Genomic DNA, 18309 nt, shown 5'->3' on the forward strand with positions numbered 1-18309 from the left:
GAAAGGAGGTGGGTGGCTGATGAGATTCGGGGCTCCGAACCATTCATTGGGGGTGCCCTCTGGGCCACCCCCCAGCTCTTGTTTCTGACGACCCACCCCTGTGCCCGCTCTTCACTTCTCCAACCAATTCCTTCACCCCATTTCTTCTTCTCCCACCTACACCCAACATTCCATGCCCCCTGGCAACGGTTGCCCGGCAATGGTTGCCTGGATTCTCCCTCTGACATCAGCCACACACTCCAAGACGTTTAGCCCACCAAGTAGGCAAGATGATGGTGTGTTTGGTGGGTGGGAAGCTAGGACGCTTCTGACACGCTCTCCAATAATGTGTGTGTTGGAGGGGAACAAGGTGGCTCACGGGAGGATACACGAGAGGGACATGAAGCAGATGGGTCCGGAGGATTTGTATCATTATGAGGCCACCTACAAGTCCACAAAGGAGGAGGTGAGTCCTGCATTTAGGAAGGAGGAACCTGCATAAGGCTGCCTTTTGCAACAGGTTGGCTATGTTTGAAGCAAATTTATCACATCCTTAGAACGTACAAACCAGGCAAAGGAAGTCGATGTGTCTGATATTCCGATAAATTTAATGGTGGTTTTCTTTTGGGTTAAACCCACGCAAGCCTGCACTTTGCAGGTTCAGATAAGCTTTGCAAGAGTTGGGTTCTCGGAATTAAAGTTTTGACCACAGCAGATAAAGGTGTTGGGAAATACTGTATATGCACAATGGCACTAAGCCGTTCCAGATAAATCGGGCAAAAAGCTGCTTGTCATAATTAAGAGCTTAGCATTTAAAAGCCTGATTGCAATCAAGTTGGGCATAGCACTGACCCCAGCTTTCCATGTTTCCCGCAATTTGCAGAGGAAGGGGACTGGAAATGTGGGTGAATAGAAATTAAGCTGTGAATGAGTGCCAGTGTCTGAGACTACAGAATGTATTTGCCACTTCAGTGGAGTGGAAGTAAGGGTGAGCACAATCTACAATTTCTATGCATGTTGGCAGATTAGTGAGGTAGGTTAATCTAGGACAGGGAACATAGGAAGCTGCCATATACTGAGTCAGACCATAGGTCCATCTAGCTCAGTATTGTCTACACAGACTGGCAGCAGCTTCTCCAAAGTTGCAGGCAGGAGTCTTTCTAAGCCCTGTCTTGAAGATGCGAAGGAGGGAACTTGGATTCCTCTGCATGCAAACATGCAGATGCTCTTCCCAGAGCAGCCCCATCCCCTAAGTGGAATATCCTACAGTGTGCTCACACATATGGTCTCCCATTCAAATGCAAACCAGGGCAGGCCCTGCTTAGTAAAGGGGAAGCAAATTTATGCTTCCTACCACCTAATGGCTCAGCGGGGAAATGCTTGATTATCAAGCAAGAGGTTGTCAGTTCGAATCCCTGCTGGTACACCTATATCAGCAGCAGCGATATAGGAAGATACTGAAAGGCATCATCTCATACTGTGCGGGAGGAGGCAATGGTCAACCCCTCCTGTATTCTACCAAAGGCAACTACAGGGCTCTGTGGGCGCCAGGAGTAGAAACCAACTCGACAGCACACTTTACCTTTTTTACCACAAGACTAGCTCTCCTACCTGGTTTCCAGCAGGGGGCACTAGTACCCCAGAAGTCCTTGAAAGGCTTCCAGGGGGTGCTCAGAGCCCTCCTGCCTCCCTGTGCAGCAACTACACTATTTGTTCCTCTTCTGAGGATTGCCAGCTTGAAGCCGATACATCCCCAGCGATGTGTCCACTGCAGAAGGGGAGGTAGAAGGGTGAAGACCCTCCTCCTCTGCTCCTAATTGGCTGGCTATGTGCTGAAGCTCAGCATACCCCTCCCCTCAGCCTGACTGGCAGGCTTCAGGAAATTAGCACTGACTACTCTCATTGCAGTTAATGGGACAAGTTTCCTGGTCCCATTAATTTCAGTAAGACTGCCTTTGAGCAACTTAGTGTGGATGTGAGCCGGTGACTGTAACATGTGTGTGTGTGTGGGGGGGGTGCACCTGAGCTGAAGGTTTGTGATAGAAAGGGTACCCTTGTTTTTCACCTCCCTTCCCAGGGTCTACAGAAACTACATCTCTGAGTGGGGAGTGGATGTATCTTGTCCGTAGGGCACATATGAGTGTGTGTGTGTATCTATATCTATATATAAAAATAATAATAATTTTTTTAAAATAACATATTGTTAGATTTTTATACTGCCTTTCATTAAAAAAAATCTCAAGGCAACTGACAAAACATTTAAAACAATATAAAACTATAAAACAGGGACGCACAAACAAATCACACCAATATATTAAATAGATATAAGTAACAATTGCACTGTGCCAATATCATACTACTGAACCACCATTCCTTCCCCATTTCTTAGCATTTGTTCAGAAACTGTTTTCTTTCTGATCCCAGCACAATATCCCTACATTTAAGAAATGGGAGCTACAGCATCAGCCAACCCCCCTATTCGCCTTGGGTTTCCAGGCCTGCTCAACTTTGCCCCTCCAGCTGTTTTTTGGACTACAACTCCCATAATTCCCAGCCACAGTGGCCAATAGCCAGGGATTATGGGAGTTGTAGGCCAACATCCGCAGGAGGGCTGAAGTTGAGCAGCCCTGGTTTAGACCCTGGAATCAGTAACAGGGGCTTTCCAGGGACCCACATGAGATTTCCCCTACTCCTTCGATCAACACATTGCCTCATGCAATGTGTAGCGAGCCATTTCACATGTGTCTGAAGTACACATGCTTCTGAAGTGCACTCTACTATTGATTTGTAGGGCAATTACTTCCCACAGATAGTCTGGGAAGCACAAAAACAATAAAGAAATGAAACAAAACATAAGGGAGAAACCACCAGCAGCCACTGGAGGGATGCTGTGCTGGGGTTGGATAGGGCCAGTTGCTCTCCCTTTGCTAAACATAAGAGAATCACCACTTCAAAAGGTGCCTCTTTACTCAATTAGCAGGTTTGCAAAAGAAAAGTTCTCAGAGCTGTTTACAAAGAAAAAAGATTTACGACGACTATATACCGCTTTTAACAGAAGCTAAAAGTTCTCAACATGGCTTACATAGAAAAAGTAAATTAAATAAGATGGTTCCCTGTCCCCAAAGGGCTCACAATCTAAAAACCGCCTTTTACCTGTAAACTGCCCAGAGACATAAGTTTTGGGTGGTCTAAAATATGTTACATACATACATACATAATTTTTTTTAAAAAGAAACATAAGGAAGGCCAGTTGCTCTCCCCCTACTAAATATATGAGAATCACTACTTTTAAAAGTGCCTCTTTACCCAGTTAGCAGGGGACATTAACTCCAGCCTTTAAGATTTATACAACTACCACATTTTTTGGTCACAGAAATTTGGTGGTTGCATAGAATGAAGACACAGAGAAGCCTCATCCAGGATTCTAGGAAGAGGATGGTTCTCTGTCTCCAAAGGGCTCACGTTCTGAAAAGAAACACAAGGCTGACACCAGCACTATCCACTGGTGGATAGGGTCAGTTCCTCTCCCCCTCCTAAAGATAAGAGAATCCCTCTTTAAAAGGTGCTTCTTTGCCCAATATCCTAGTATCTGAATTAGACCACGAGTTCAGCAAGGTCTGTTTTCTTACTGGCAGGGGCTCTCCGGGGTTTGAGATTAAGATTTCCCACTTCTGCTTGGGAGATACCAGAAATTGCACCAAGGTCCTTCCACATGCAAAGCAGATGCTCTCTGAGCTCAGGGCCCATCCCTATTTTCACCTGTAAAACATCAGTGGGTATGAAAGTGTGTGTGATCTCGAGGGAGGAGGTTGCAAATTTCCTACAGAAAAGGACCTTCATGAACTCCCCAGAGGTTTGTCGGCGATGAAAGGAGATCAAAGCATGGGCCAAAGATCTGGCTGCAGACAGTGTCATCTTAGGACCTTCCTGTTTTCTCACAGTGGATTAAGTAGCAATGCAGCTTCTCATATGAATTCTCAAAGGCAACACACACAGATGGGTCTCCTTCCAGCCCACGTCACTGTTGCCACAGCAACCCCTGGTATCTTAAAGGCACAGGAATGTCTAATATGCTCCAGTTGCATGAATTCAAGGCAGCTGCTTGGTTAGCTGTTCCCAGCAAGACAATGAATGATGGATTATTGTGCTTGTAGTGTCTAATAGCCTGGGGTGAGGCGGGGGCCACTGGTCTGGAAGGGGAGTGCTGACTCAAGGAGGATTTCCCTTTGGAAATTTGGAAGGAGGGAGGGTGAACTTCTTGGAAGTGAGCAAGAGCAGGCACAAATGTGTGTGTCAGCCGCAATATGTGCTCCTCATTTCTGTTGCCATGAGAAACATCTGTTAAGCAATATGCAGTCGTCACTGATCTGGAAATAGATCGGCTTTTAAGATGAAAGGGCTACTCAAATAAGCTCGCTCTCTCTGGTGAGAAAAAGGGAAGTGAGGAGAACCTAAGAGCATCACTGCATTACACCGGGCATCCAAGACGTTCCCATTTTGTAATGCTTCTAGAATGCTAAAGACCCACCCTTTAATTTGTACTAGACTCGGAAACTGTGGAGATGCATGTTATTCAGGGCAAAACTAGGCAAAATGCCATGGAGTGTTTTTCAAAAGGTTAAGAGCAGCCATGATGGGAGGAGTGTTGAATCACGGCCACTGGGGAAGAGGAGGGCTTGACTCTGTCTCTCTAAATCCTCTCTGAGCTGCTATTTGCCCTGTGGGGGACATATTATCTATCTGTATATATAATTCCCTTAGATGTACCCGTCACCAGAGGTGTATCTAGGGAAAATAGCGCCTAGGGCAAGCACTGAAATTGCGCCCCCTGTCCAAACATCTGACACCCATCTTTCAGATAACTTTAACATAATATCAGCTCAAAAATACAAGTCAAGCTCGTTAATCTTTTCATATTTCAAAAACTATTTAGTAATGGATGTAGCCAGACCAAAAAATGCTGGAAAACTACAAATTTCAGTATGCTGGGGCTCATGAAATACCCAAATACTATGTGGAGGTGTACTTGGAAAACTAAACAGAAGTGCCTGTCTAATTCTCTGCTATGCATTGTAGCATCACTATTACGTAAGTTTTAAAAATAAATGAAAAAATTGGCTTTTCCCAGCTACTCTAAAAATAATTAAAGGATATGCAGCAGAGTAAACTGTGTCACTGCTTGGAATATCTATATATTTAATTCTCCTGGGTGTGCCTTTGGAACGAGCGTCCCAGCAGCCCAGCTGATTGGCTGGGCTGCGGGGGCGCCTGATTGGTCCTGGAGCACCCAGGAGAATTGCCTGGCTGGGCGGCTGCGGAGGCAAGGTGGCGGGCCAGGCCGCGCTGCAGGCCAGGCGGCGGTGGGCCAGGCGGCCGCGGCGGCACTCGGGGCCCGGCCGCGGCGGCACTCGGGGCCCGGCTGTGGCGGCACTCTCGGGCCTGGCTGCGGCGGCGGCACTCTTGGGCCCGGTGGCGGTGGCGGCGCTACTAGGGGCGCAGATGCTATGTGCCCGGTCAGCTAGTATTCTAGTATTTGAGAGAGACAGTTAAAATGAGAGAAAGAGAGCAAGAAACTCCCAGTGGGGCTTAATACTAAGGATTTCACACTGATTCAAAGACAAACTCACCATTAATAGCCATATTATTAAGACATCACATTTAACTCACTTATCACAAGACGCAAAGTAAGAGCAAATGAATACAATCCTAGCTCATAAGCTTCAGCTCAGTATTCACAAGCCCTTATTTTCTGTACATAGTTCCAAACTAAATATGTGTACAGTGACTTTTATTATATTATTTTTATGTTTACCTGTAGCCCCTTCTGGGTGCTTCCTAAAGGCTGGGCGGGGGGTCTGCAAAGATTCCCCCTCCCCGCACTGGCCTCTAGGGCCTTGCAGGGACCATTTGAGCATGTGTCGTGGCCATTGTTTAAAATGTTGTTGTTTTTTAATGGCTGCTAAAAACAGAGGCCATTTGAGCATGTGCAGTGGCCATTTTGTTTTCGGCGACCATTTTAATTTTTTATTTTATTTTAGAGAATGGCGCCCCCCTTCAAGTGGCCCCCGGGGCACGTGCCCTGCCTGCCCTAGTTACAAGGAAAGTAGCCCATGAGCTGAATCAAATTGTGCAGAGAGCCATCGTCTTTAAATTGCTAATAATCTGTGCAGACATTAAACAATTATTGCTTATTTATTAATTAAAGAATTAGCTGGCAGGCTGCAATTGCAAACTCTGCTACACACACAATTAATCACCGTTTCCATGAAATGTTATGGACCTTGAGACTGAGAAACGTCCTCACACCTGCTTTGGCATTAACAGCCCAATGTATCGTTCCTTCATTCCCACTAGGCAGAAGTTTACTGCTGGTCATTGACATCTCAGAAAAGAAACTGGCTGACATCCAAACTAAGTTACTCAATGCTACTATGCAGGAGTTACTCTACTGTAATGACTGGATTTGGATAGGTCTACTTGGGAGTAATTTAGGCTGGCTAGCAGCCACTGGGTTGCAGTTTTGTTTGTAGATAAGAGCTAGACAAACAGGTATTATACACACAAGTGTAAGACAAAGCTGGCTTCAGAAGTCATATATATCCACTAGACTTCATGAATAGAAGGCTGCAAAACTGCTGTACAGCAACCGACAAAACTTCCTTCCTCTGCTGCGGCTTCTCAAAGCATAAACACCAGAGAAGGTGAGCGTCACCCAAGTAGCTTTCTTTCCTTGTCTGAATAATTTAAATTCTCTTCCTGCAGTCATGATGGTGTGTGTTACTGACACACAGATCCATTTCGCTAAGGGAGTCCCATGGAAGAGATCTTCTGGCTTGAATCCATGTCAGGCCAAGCTCCGAGATCAGCTGGGGGTGGAGGTGGGGGTCTGGTTTTGGCGTGGGCAGATGAGGATCCAGAGGTGCTGGAGGTAGATGTTGTCGTCATTCGGGGCTAGGGCCAGATTCCAGATTGGGCTATCAAGGGTCAAAAGAGCTAGAGGAAGAATGTCAAGTGGGCTGGCGGTCAAGCACCAGATCAGAGGTCCACAGTGAGACAGGAGAGTCTGTGCGGCTTCCCAGTCTGTATGACAACCTTGCTCAGACTGGGAAGCCAAGCCTAGGATTTTATTTATCAGTTTTAACATCTATATCCCCCCCTTCCTCCAAGAAGCTTAGAGGAATGCACGTAGTTATGTTTATCCTCACAACAACCCTGTGAGGTAGGTTAGACTGAGAAAGAGGTGACTGGCCCGCTCTGGAGACACCTAGTGAGTTTAATGGGTGAATGGGGGATTTGAACTCAGGTCTCCCTGATCCTAACCACCAACACTCTAACCATTACACCATGTTATGTTAGTAAAGTGTGCCGTCAAGTCCATTTTGACTCCTGACACCCACAGAGCCCTGTGGTTTTTCTTTGGTAGGAGGGGTTAACCATTGCCTCCTCCCGCGCAGCATGAGATAATGCCTTTCAGCATCTTCCTAGATCGCTGCTGCCTGATATAGTACCAGCAGGGATTTGAACGGGCAACCTTCGGCTTGTTAGTCAAGCATTTCCCCACTGCGCCACATAAAGTGCTCTAGGATAATTCTTATATAGAGTCAGCAGGGCCCCAGTGAACTTGCAGTCTCCTGATTCCTCACGGGATGACTGGCTGAAGCTTCTATTTAGCTAACTTGGCTAAGTAGACCTATTCTAGGCATTGAGAGGCCAGCCCTCGGCTCTTTCATGATTTTGTCTCATTCCCTTTGAAAGCCATCTAAATCAGTGGTCATCACCACTGGCTAAATGTGTTTCCCTTACTAAATACTACAGGTATTCTTCTAGCTCTCAAAAGTGGTGAGTTAAATATTCCCATGGATACATTATATGCTCCCTCTATAGCAGGGACACCTTAAGTGGCGCAGCGGGGAAATGCTTGACTAACAAGCAGAAGGTTGCCGGTTCAAATCAGCACTGGTACTATATTGTACAGCAGGAAGAAGATGCTGAAAGGCATCGTCTCACACTGCGCAGGAGGAGGCAATGGCAAACCCCTCCTGTAATCTACCAAAGACAACCACAGGGCTCTGTGCTTCCCAGGAGTCAAAATCGACTTGACAGCACACTTTATAGCGGAGAAGAAGTTACCTTTACAGTCTGCTTGATGGAGAGTTCTGCATAACTTGAAAGCTTGCATGCTTCAATTCTTATTAGGAGTCCAAATTAACAGACACTGGACTAGACTAGCAACAAAAATGTCTATTTGCCTATTTTTTACCTCAAATTATGAATTCAATTATGAGTTCAAGTTTCAAATTCCACATGTTTTTAATTACTGTAGTTTGTTAGAAATGCAATAACTAGAAATCTTTATTCTTAAATATTTTCTGTGTTTAGTTGCTTGGGCTATAACTTGTCATGGAAAACATTTTCTTAATTCATCGTATAGAAACCAGAATAGTGCATAGCACACGGTCTTCTCAAAAGAAATTCTATTAATATTTTTTAAATATAGAATGTACTCTGACAGGTTTCGGGATGCAATCCAGAATCATTACAGTCAAAGACAATCCCGCTTTCAGTGGGATATAGGCTTTAGTTTGATTGGATTTCACAGAAATCCAGGAGGACTATAAAATATTAGAGTTTAAATGATCCATTTTATGGTTTTCTCTGTTTAGTAAAGTTTAATTTATTGTCCGAGAACATCTGTTTAACAAACATAGCTGCCGTGTTAAAAAGAGAAGAGAAAAAAGGGTACCAAAAGGGAGCCCAAGCAGGGTGGTATTTGAAATTACTTGTAAGAGATTTCCAGTTTTATTAGACTGCAAATAAATGTTTTTTCTTTTAAAACACTAATCGCTTGAGGCGGGGGAGGAAAGAGAGAAGCTGAAAGAATGGCCTGCAATCTTGCTTGTAAAAAATAATGTAATTACATTTTAAAGTGAAAGATACCGAGGCAGGAAAAGAAGACAGATGGGGAAAGCAGTCACAATACCACACATAATCTACATTTCAGGCAACTCTACGGTAGCTAAATCTGAAATGTTCAGGGAGGGGTTTTTAACCCTTCTCTCCATACCATTTTGTTGATCCAAATCAGCTATCCATTTACCTCCTGAAGTCAACAGCAATAATAATAATAATAATAATAATAACAACACCTAACAAGCCTTCATAAACAACTATCAAAACAGTTCAATCACATTATGCAAGGCGGTGATATTGAACAATGGCTAACAACTGGGAAAATTCATCTCATCATGAAAGACCCAGCAAATGGTGCAGTTCCAAGTAATTATAGACCGATAACCTGCCTGCCAACCATGTTCAAATTATTAACTGGAATAATAGCAGATGAAGTGATGCAACACTTATTAACTAACAAACAGCTTCCAGTTGAACAGAAAGGAAATTGCCCGAACACCAGAGGCACAATAGACCAGCTGCTGATTGACAAAATGATTTTAGAAAACTGCAAGAGAAGAAAAACAAATCTAAGTGTTGCATGGATTGACTACAAGAAAGCCTTCGATTCATTGCCTCACACATGGATACTAAAATGTTTAGAAACAACTGGTGTCAGCAAAAACATTCAGATATTTATTTAAAAAGCAATGAGCATGTGGAGTACACAGTTAACAATCAATGGCGAGGCACTTGGACAGGTTAGCATTAGAAGAGGCATTTTCCAAGGGGACTCACTATCGCCTCTATTGTTTGTAATCGCTATGTCCCCACTTTCACAAATACTAAACAAAACAGGCCTCGGATACCAAACATCTAAAACATCCAGTAAAATCAACCATCTGCTGTACATGGACGATCTGAAGTTGTATGCAAAGTCCCAGTCAGGAATCAAATCAGTGCTAAACACTGTCCGTATATTCAGTAGCGATATAGCAATGGAGTTTGGACTAGACAAGTGTGCTGCATTAATAATGAACAGAGGGAAAATAACAAAAACAGAAGGAATAGAACTGCCCAATGGAAGCAAGATCAAGAACCTGGAAGAGAAAGAACGTTACAAATACTTGGGAATTCTCCAGGCTGATAACATCGCACACACTGAAGTTAAAAGAAAAATGGGAAGTGAATACATCAGGAGAGTTAGAAAAATCCTAAAGTCCAAACTCAATGGTGGGAACACCATACAAGCCATAAACACCTGGGCTATACCTGTTATCAGATACACTGCAGGAATAATAGACTGGACCCAGGCAGAGCTAGAGACGCTGGATCGTAAGACCAGGAAAATAATGACCATCAATCATGCTCTGCACCTCCGCAGTGATGTCAAGAGGCTATACCTCCCTCGCAGCTCAGGTGGAAGAGGAATGCTGCAAGTCCATCAAACAGTAGAGGAGGAGAAAAGAGGCCTTGAAGAATATATCAAGGACAGTGAAGAAGATGCACTTCAAATGGTCAAGAACGCGAAACTATTCAACACCAATGAAACAAAGCAGGCCTACAAGAAAGAACAAGTCAAGAACCGAGTAGAAAAATGGACAAATAAGCCCCTGCATGGTCAATATTTGCACAATATAAGTGGAAAATCAGACATCACCAAGACCTGGCAATGGCTTAAGAATGGCAACTTGAAGAAAGAAACAGAGGGCTTAATACTGGCTGCACAAGAACAGGCACTGAGAACAAATGCAATAAGAGCAAAAGTCGAAAAATCCACAACAAACAGCAAGTGCCGCCTTTGTAAAGAAGCAGATGAAACCGTGGACCACCTAATCAGCTGTTGTAAAAAGATCGCACAGACTGACTACAAACAAAGGCATGACAAGGTAGCAGGGATGATACACTGGAACATCTGCAAAAAATACAAGCTACCTGTAGCCAAACATTGGTGGGACCCTAGCATTGAAAAAGTGGTAGAAAATGAAGATGTAAAAATATTATGGGACTTCCGACTACAAACAGACAAACATCTGCCACACAATACACCAGATATAACTGTAGTTGAGAAGAAAGAAAAACAAGTCAAAATAATCGACATAGCAATACCAGGGGATAGCAGAATAGAAGAAAAAGAAATAGAAAAAATCACAAAATACAAAGATCTACAGATTGAAATTGAAAGGCTGTGGCAGAAAAAGACCAAAATAATCCCAGTGGTAATTGGCGCCCTGGGTGCAGTTCCAAAAGACCTTGAAGAGCACCTCAACACCACCGGGGCCACAGAAATCACCATCAGCCAATTACAAAAAGCAGCTTTACTGGGAACAGCCTGTATTCTGCGACAATATCTATAACAGCAACAACATTGACAATAAAATTCAGCCATCCCAGGTCCTTGGGAAGGACTCGATGTCTGGATAAAACAAACCAGTCAATAACACCTGTCTGACTGTGTAAACAAGAAATAATAATAATAATAATAATAATAATAATAATAATAATAATAATAATAATAATAATCCCATTGCCTTTAATAAGACTGGATTGCTTCCAAATTTAGCAAACATTCTGGAGAACAGATGGCTCAGTTGCCTTATACGGAGTCAGACCACTGGTCCACCTAGCTGATTCACAGCATATTCACAGCTCTCCAAGGTTTCGGTCAGAGGTCATTTCCTTCCCTGCCACCCACGCCCCTTTTTAATTAGGAGTAGGACCTTCTGCAGTCACCTTAAGTGGTGCAGCGGGGAAATGCTTGACTGAAAAGCTGGTTTCTGGTTTGAATCCCTGCTATATCGGGCAACAGCAATATAGGAAGATGCTGAAAGGCATCATCTCATACTGCGCAGGAGGAGGCAATGGGAAACCCCTCCTGTATTCTATCAAAGAAAACCACAGGGCTCTATGGGTGCCAGGAGTCAAAATCGACTTGACAGCACACTTTACTTTACTTTAGGACTTTCTGCATGCACTGCAGGTCTCTACCTGCAGCTAGCTATGTCCAGCACCTCCTAGAGAGACCTTTTTCCAAGTCAACCACAGTCAGGGGCATAACTATAATAGGGCAAGGGGAGACAGTTGTTGCCCCACATAGGCAAGTCACATGACTGACTCCCTCAGCTGTGCACCTGCCTGGGGTTCCTTGAGTTGTATTCATCCTCCAAAACTGTTGTGCGTGTTAAGACCTGGAGCTACCAGAACAGCATGTCTTTCTCTAGTACCATGAAATGACTTGCATCAGCCACGATTTACAAAACCTTTTAAAAAATAATTTAGGATGATGTTCTATTGTGGCACATAGGAGATATTTACTATGCTTTTTGTTACTACTATTCAGCCTCATTTAAGATTTCTTCACTTCATGAGCTGAGCTTCAGTGGGGCGGGGGGCGTTTTAAAATCTTGTCTCTGGGCCCACTCCAACCTTGCTACGCCCCTGCAACCACCTTTAGCAATGGCTCCTGTGGATACATCAAACTGAGCAGAGATTTGTTTGTTTACTTACTGCATTTCTATCCATCCAAGGAGCCCAGAGCAGTGTAAATGCTTTATCCTCACAACAGCCCTGTGAGGTAGGTCAGGGTAAGAGAGAAGAGACTGGCCCAGAGTCACCCAGTGAGCTGAACGGTCAGGGACTTGAACTTGGGTCACCCTAGGTTTAGTCCGACAATCTAACCACTGCATCAGTCACCATCCGGAGAAAAGCTGAACGGTCAGGGACTGAACGGTCAGGGACTTGAACTTGGGTCACCCTAGGTTTAGTCCGACAATCTAACCACTGCATCAGTCACCATCCGGAGAAAAGCTTGCATAACACAAGACAAATAAAAGCTTAAGCCGGCGTCTGAAAACTATTTCCAGTCATGTTTGCAATGGATGCAATCGAATCTACTAAATTTAGATCTCGCTTGAGAAGTCACACAAATGAAGCAAGAGCGTCAAAGATGATAATGGCTGCAGAATCAGCCATCATAGCAGCAAGAGAGGAACTGATGGTGAGAGAAGAGGTCGCCATTTAGAGGTTGAGATGTGTGCTTAAATCCTAATAAGGAAGGCCAGGATGTTTTGAAAACGTATCTGCTAAGGGTTTTGGCACACCTATCAAAACAATGACTTGAAATGATGTCCTGCTGATTGCAAAGGAGCATCACTCCACATTTACCTAGAACTAGTTGGCCTGGGCGCAGAGCATCTAAGCCCCTAGTTTGGCCCAGCTGCCTGTCAGCTGCCGGCTAGCTTCCTCCTCCCGCTGGTCTGTTTTCTCCCACTCGCCCGCCTCCTCCTGCCGGCTTGGCTCCGCCGGCCAGCCTCCTCCTCCCGCTGGCCTGCCAGCCGCCTCCACCAGCTGGCGTGACTCTGCCCGCTACCTCCGCCCTCCTCCTCCGGGGTCCGCTGGCCGGCCACCTGCCACCTGCTGGGTGCGCAACTCCACCGCCCACCAATCCCATGTGTGAGAGCTCTGTCCGGAGCTCTCGCGAGATTTCCACCACACATTTTTTCCAGCACATCTACGAGAAGTAAGTATATAGATAGATGATGATGAACTTCCACTCCAATCTCCCTGCTTTGCTGGCAACAGCTTTTCTTACAATGTGGTCAGAACAGGAACACTGTGAGGGTGGGGGAGGTTTCTCTTCCTCCTTGCTGTGTACAGGAGGAAAAGGAAGTCCTTCCCTCTGGTTTTATTTTATGCGTGCTCAGCCCCAAAGCAAAACCATGGGAAGGGGATATGTTTCTACCAATCATGTACCTGATCAGAGTTGTTCTATGGAGAGCATAACAAATATTTCATAATAACATCTACAAGGCCATTCTGAAGGGCAAGTTAGGCACATTCTGAAGGGCAAATTAGGCACATTCTGAAGGACAAATTAGGCACATTCTGAAGGACAAATTAGGCACATTCTGAAGGACAAATTAGGCACGTTAAAACATTTATGGGCGGATACAGGCCTTGTGCAGTCAATGAAGCATCACTTTAACAGTGTGACTCAACTCCTTTACAGACAAAACTGTTTTCTAACTGCTTTTGCTCTTTCTAAAAGCATAAGAACATAAGATCAGCCCTGCTGGATCACTCGGTGACTAGTCAGACAGCTCAGATCCCATCAGCGTATACTTGAAGTTGGGGGTTTTCGTCCCAATGTGCATCACTTTACATTTGCCATTTTGTCGTCCACTCACCCAGTTTAGAGAGATCCTTTTGGAGCTCCCCACAATCCGTTTTGGATTTCACTTCCCAAAAGAGTTTGGTATCATCTGCAAATTTGGCCACCTCGCTGCTTACCCATACTTCTAGATCATTTATGAATAAATTAAAAAGCACCGGTCCCAGAACAGATCTCTGGGGGACTCCACTTCTTACTTCCCTTCATTGTGAAAACTCTCCGTTTATCCCTACCCTCTGTTTCCTGTCCTTCAACCAGTTAGCAATCCACACATGTACTTGTCCCCTTATCCCATGACTGCTATGTTTTCTCAGGAGTCTTTGATGAGGAACATTGTCAAAAGCTTTTTGGAAGTCCAGGTATACTATGTCAACTGGATCACCTTGATCCACACACTTGTTGACCCTCTCAGAGAGCTCCAAAAGGTTTGTGAGGCAAGATTTACCTTTGCAGAAGCCATGCTGGTTCTCTCCTTGCAGGGCCTGTTGTTCTATGCGCTTTACAATTTTATCCTCAAGGATGCTTTCCATCAATTTGCCTGGAATGGACGTTAAGCTAACCAGCCTGTAATTTCCTGGATCATCCCTGGACACCTTTTTGAAAATCGGTGTTACATTTGCTACTTTCCAGTTCTCCAGTACAGAGCCTGATTGCAGGGATAAGTTATATATTTTAGCAAGGTGGTCGGCAATTTCACATTTGAGTTCTTTGAGGACTCTTGGATGGATGACATCTGGCCCTGGCGATTTGCTAGTTTTCAGTTTTTCCAGATAGTTTAGAACATCATCTCTTATCATTTCTATCTGACTCAGCTCTCTAGCCTCCATCCCTAAAAGGCCTGGTTCAGGAACAGGTATATACTCAGTATCCTCAGTATCCTCTGCCATGAAGACAGATGCAAAGAACTCATTCAGCTTCTCTGCAACTTCTATATCCTTCTTAATAATCCCTTTCACTCCCTCATTGTCTAACGGTCTAACCACATCCCTGGCAGGTTTCCTACTTCTGATGTATTTAAAGAAGTTTTTGTTATTCCCCCTTGATGCTTTTAGCTAAATGTTCCTCAAACTCTTTTGCCTCCCTTATTGTCACCTTGCATTTCTTTTGCCAGAGTATGTGTTCCTTTCTGTTGGACAGGCCTCCCAATTTTGGAAGGAAGTCTTTTTCCCTTTTACGGCTTCCTTCCATGCTGGCATCCTCCTGGACTTAGTGGTACCTTTCCTCCTTTTGGGTATACAGTCCAACTGGGCTTCTAGTATTGTGGTTTTGGGTAAACTCCATGCATTCTGGAGCGAAGTGATTCTCCTGATTTTCCCTTTCAGCTTTCTTTTCACCATACTCCTCATTTTGGAGAAGTTTCCTCTTCTGAAATCCAAAATATCTGTGTTAGACTTCTTTGGTGATTCTCTCCCTGCATGTATGCTGAATTTGATCACACTATGGTCACTGCCGATGACACTGATGATGACACTGACACTGACAGGTCGATGACACTGACATCACGCACCAGGTCCTGGTTAAGTCCAAGGTCGCCTTCTATCTAGTTGGTTCCCAGACCAACTGTTCTAGGGCTTTTTTTCTAGCTATTTCTAGCATAGCTAGAAATTTGACCTCTCTGTCATTACCTGTGAAGTTACCCAGTCTATGTGTGTGTAATTGAAGCCAGCCATTATTACAGCCCTGCCTCTCCTTGACGCCTCCCTGATCTCCTGCTGCAACTCCCAGTCACTGTCAGCGTTTTGATCCGGAGGGCAATAGCACCTCCCCAGTAGCACATTTCCTTTTCAGGCCTTGTATTGTCACCCAGAAGGTTTCTGTGGAGGACACCAGTCCACCTAGGTTTTGTCTACCTTGTTAGATTGTAGATTCTATCCCTTCTTTAACATACAGTGCTACTCCACCTCCAAGGCACCCCTCCCTGTCCTTTCAATAGAGTTTATATCCAGGGATAACAGTGTCCCACTGGTTCTCACTGTTCCGCCATGTTTCTGTTATGCCCACTATATCTCTTTCTGTGTTAGCAACCAAGCACTCCAGCTCACCCATCTTGGGTGAGCTGGCATTGGCATATAAGCAACTATACGCAGAATTTCTCACTTGGTGTATGCTATCTTTCTTTTGACTCTTTGACCAGCTGCTCTTTATGTGGTTCTGCTCTGTCCCCTTCTGTTTTATCTGAATCCTTTGCACCCTCACACTTTAAAGGATGGCTTTTGTCGAACTGGATACTGCCCAGCTCCCGTCGACTATTCCCCAGGCGTCATTTTAAAAGCTGCTCTGCAACCTTTTTGATTTAAAGCGCCATCTGGTTCCATCTTGGTTCAAGTGCAGCCCGTCCCTTTTGTACAGGCCTTGCTTGCTTCAAAATGTATCCCAGTGCCTAACAAATCTAAACCCTCCTCCTGGCACCAACGTATCATGCACACATTGAAGCCCCTCAGCTCTGCCTGTCTCACTGTACCTGCGCGTGGAACAGGTAGCATTTCTGAGAATGCTACCTTGGGGGTCCTGGACTTCAATACACTACCTATAAGCCTAAATTTGGCTTCCAGGACCTCCAAACTACATTTCCCCACATCATTGGTGCCGACATGCACCACAACAGCTGTGTCCTCCCCAGCACTGCCTAAGAGCCTATCTAGACACTGCGTGATGTCCGCAACCTTCGCACCAGGCAGGCAAGTCACCGTGTGGTCAACATGCGGGTCACAAACCCATCTCTCTATACCTCTAATGAATCGAATCACCCACTACAAGGAGGCTCCCACCCCCTGGAGAAGTATCCTCTGTGTGAGAGGATATGGGCTCATCCCTTCTAAAGGAGCATTTCCCTCTTCCTTAGACCGATGTCCTCCTTGCCCAAGACCTTCATTCTCCCTGACAGCAGAGGAGCTTTCAGCCCTGGAGTGGGATGCCTCTACCACATCCCTGAAGGTCTTGTCCACATGCCTCTCTGTCTCTCTGAGCTTTTCCAGATCTGCCACCTTGTTCCCTGAGAGCCAGGAGCTCCTTGCACCGAGCACACCCCCATGACTTCTGCCCATGGGGCAAACAGTCATACATGTGGCACTCTGTGCAATACACTGGGAAGTGCCCCCTCTCCTGCTGACTTTCTATCTTCATACTGGTTTTGTTGGCTGTTTATAGTATTTAGAGATAGTTTATTAGAAGGATAGGTCTCAGCTGTAATGGTCAGCTATTTAACTGTCCAAACAAGCCTTTCTCAAGAATATGAGGGAGGGATTTGTACTTACCTTCTCTTCTCCACTCCACTTCTCTTCTAGTTCCTTCTCTATACTTACCCCTTCAGTATTTCAGAAGCATGTGATTTTCTCAGGAAAGCTACTGGGGATTTCCCAATAAATTTATTTATTTATTTATCATATTTCTATACCACCTGATATGTGTATCTCTAGGGTTCAAATCCCCGCTGGTATGTTTCCCAGACTAGGGGAAACACCTATATTGGGCAGCACGGATATAGGAAGATACTTAAAGGCATCATCTCGTACTGGGCGGGAGATGGCAATGGTAACCCCCTCCTGTAGTCTACCAAATAAAACCACAGGGCTCTGTGGGCACCAGGAATTGAAATTGACTTGACAGCACACTTTACCTTTAGGGTGTGTATACAATGATAAAACAGAGAAAAACAATTAAAGCAATTTCACAGAATAAAAAGTTAACAATTTCATGGGGATAAAAACAAACAGTTCAAAATTAATTTGAGTTAAAAGCCTGAGAAAACAGATGTGTCAGCTAATAATATTAGGTGACTTCAATTAATATATGGTTTTGCCCAAACAATTAATCACAGTTTAAGGAGGCAGAAATGGATATATTGTTATTTATTGTTATTTAACATTTATATCCCGCTCTTCCTCCAAGGAGCCCAGAGCGGTGTACTACATATTTGAGTTTCTCCTCACAACAACCCTGTGAAGTAGGTTAGGCTGAGAGAGAAATGACTGGCCCAGAGTCACCCAGCAAGTCTCATGGCTGAATGGGGATTTGAACTCGGGTCTCCCCGGTCCTAGTCCAGCACTCAAACCACTACACCACGCTGGCTCCGATTCCTTCCCATTTCAACCACTTTCAATTATCCACAAAAGAATTCATTGTGCAAATGTAGTGAATTAATGTTATGGGCATGGTGAAGTGTGACTGTAAAAAATTATATCAGCCAGGCATCAGTAAGCTTTGAATTCAAAATGAGAAATATAGAGCAAGTGGAAAGATATATGTTATTATATATCTTTAAAACTTGTTTT

General features: G+C 44.5%; 1 protein-coding gene across 2 annotated transcripts in view; it reads left to right on the forward strand.

The window, feature by feature from the left end:
- Positions 1–281: 281 nt before the first annotated feature.
- The window catches only part of ACSL4 (acyl-CoA synthetase long chain family member 4), a 71671-nt gene continuing 53643 nt past the window's right edge, over positions 282–18309 (forward strand). The window contains exon 1 of one of the 2 annotated variants that reach the window (XM_053273472.1): positions 282–445. The gene's annotated coding sequence lies outside the window, so the exon portion shown is untranslated. The remainder of the gene's footprint in view (positions 446–18309) is intronic. The other variant, XM_053273476.1, reaches the window with a different exon arrangement.

The sequence above is a fragment of the Hemicordylus capensis genome, chromosome 11, assembly GCF_027244095.1.
Source record: "Hemicordylus capensis ecotype Gifberg chromosome 11, rHemCap1.1.pri, whole genome shotgun sequence".
Lineage (NCBI taxonomy): Eukaryota > Metazoa > Chordata > Lepidosauria > Squamata > Cordylidae > Hemicordylus > Hemicordylus capensis.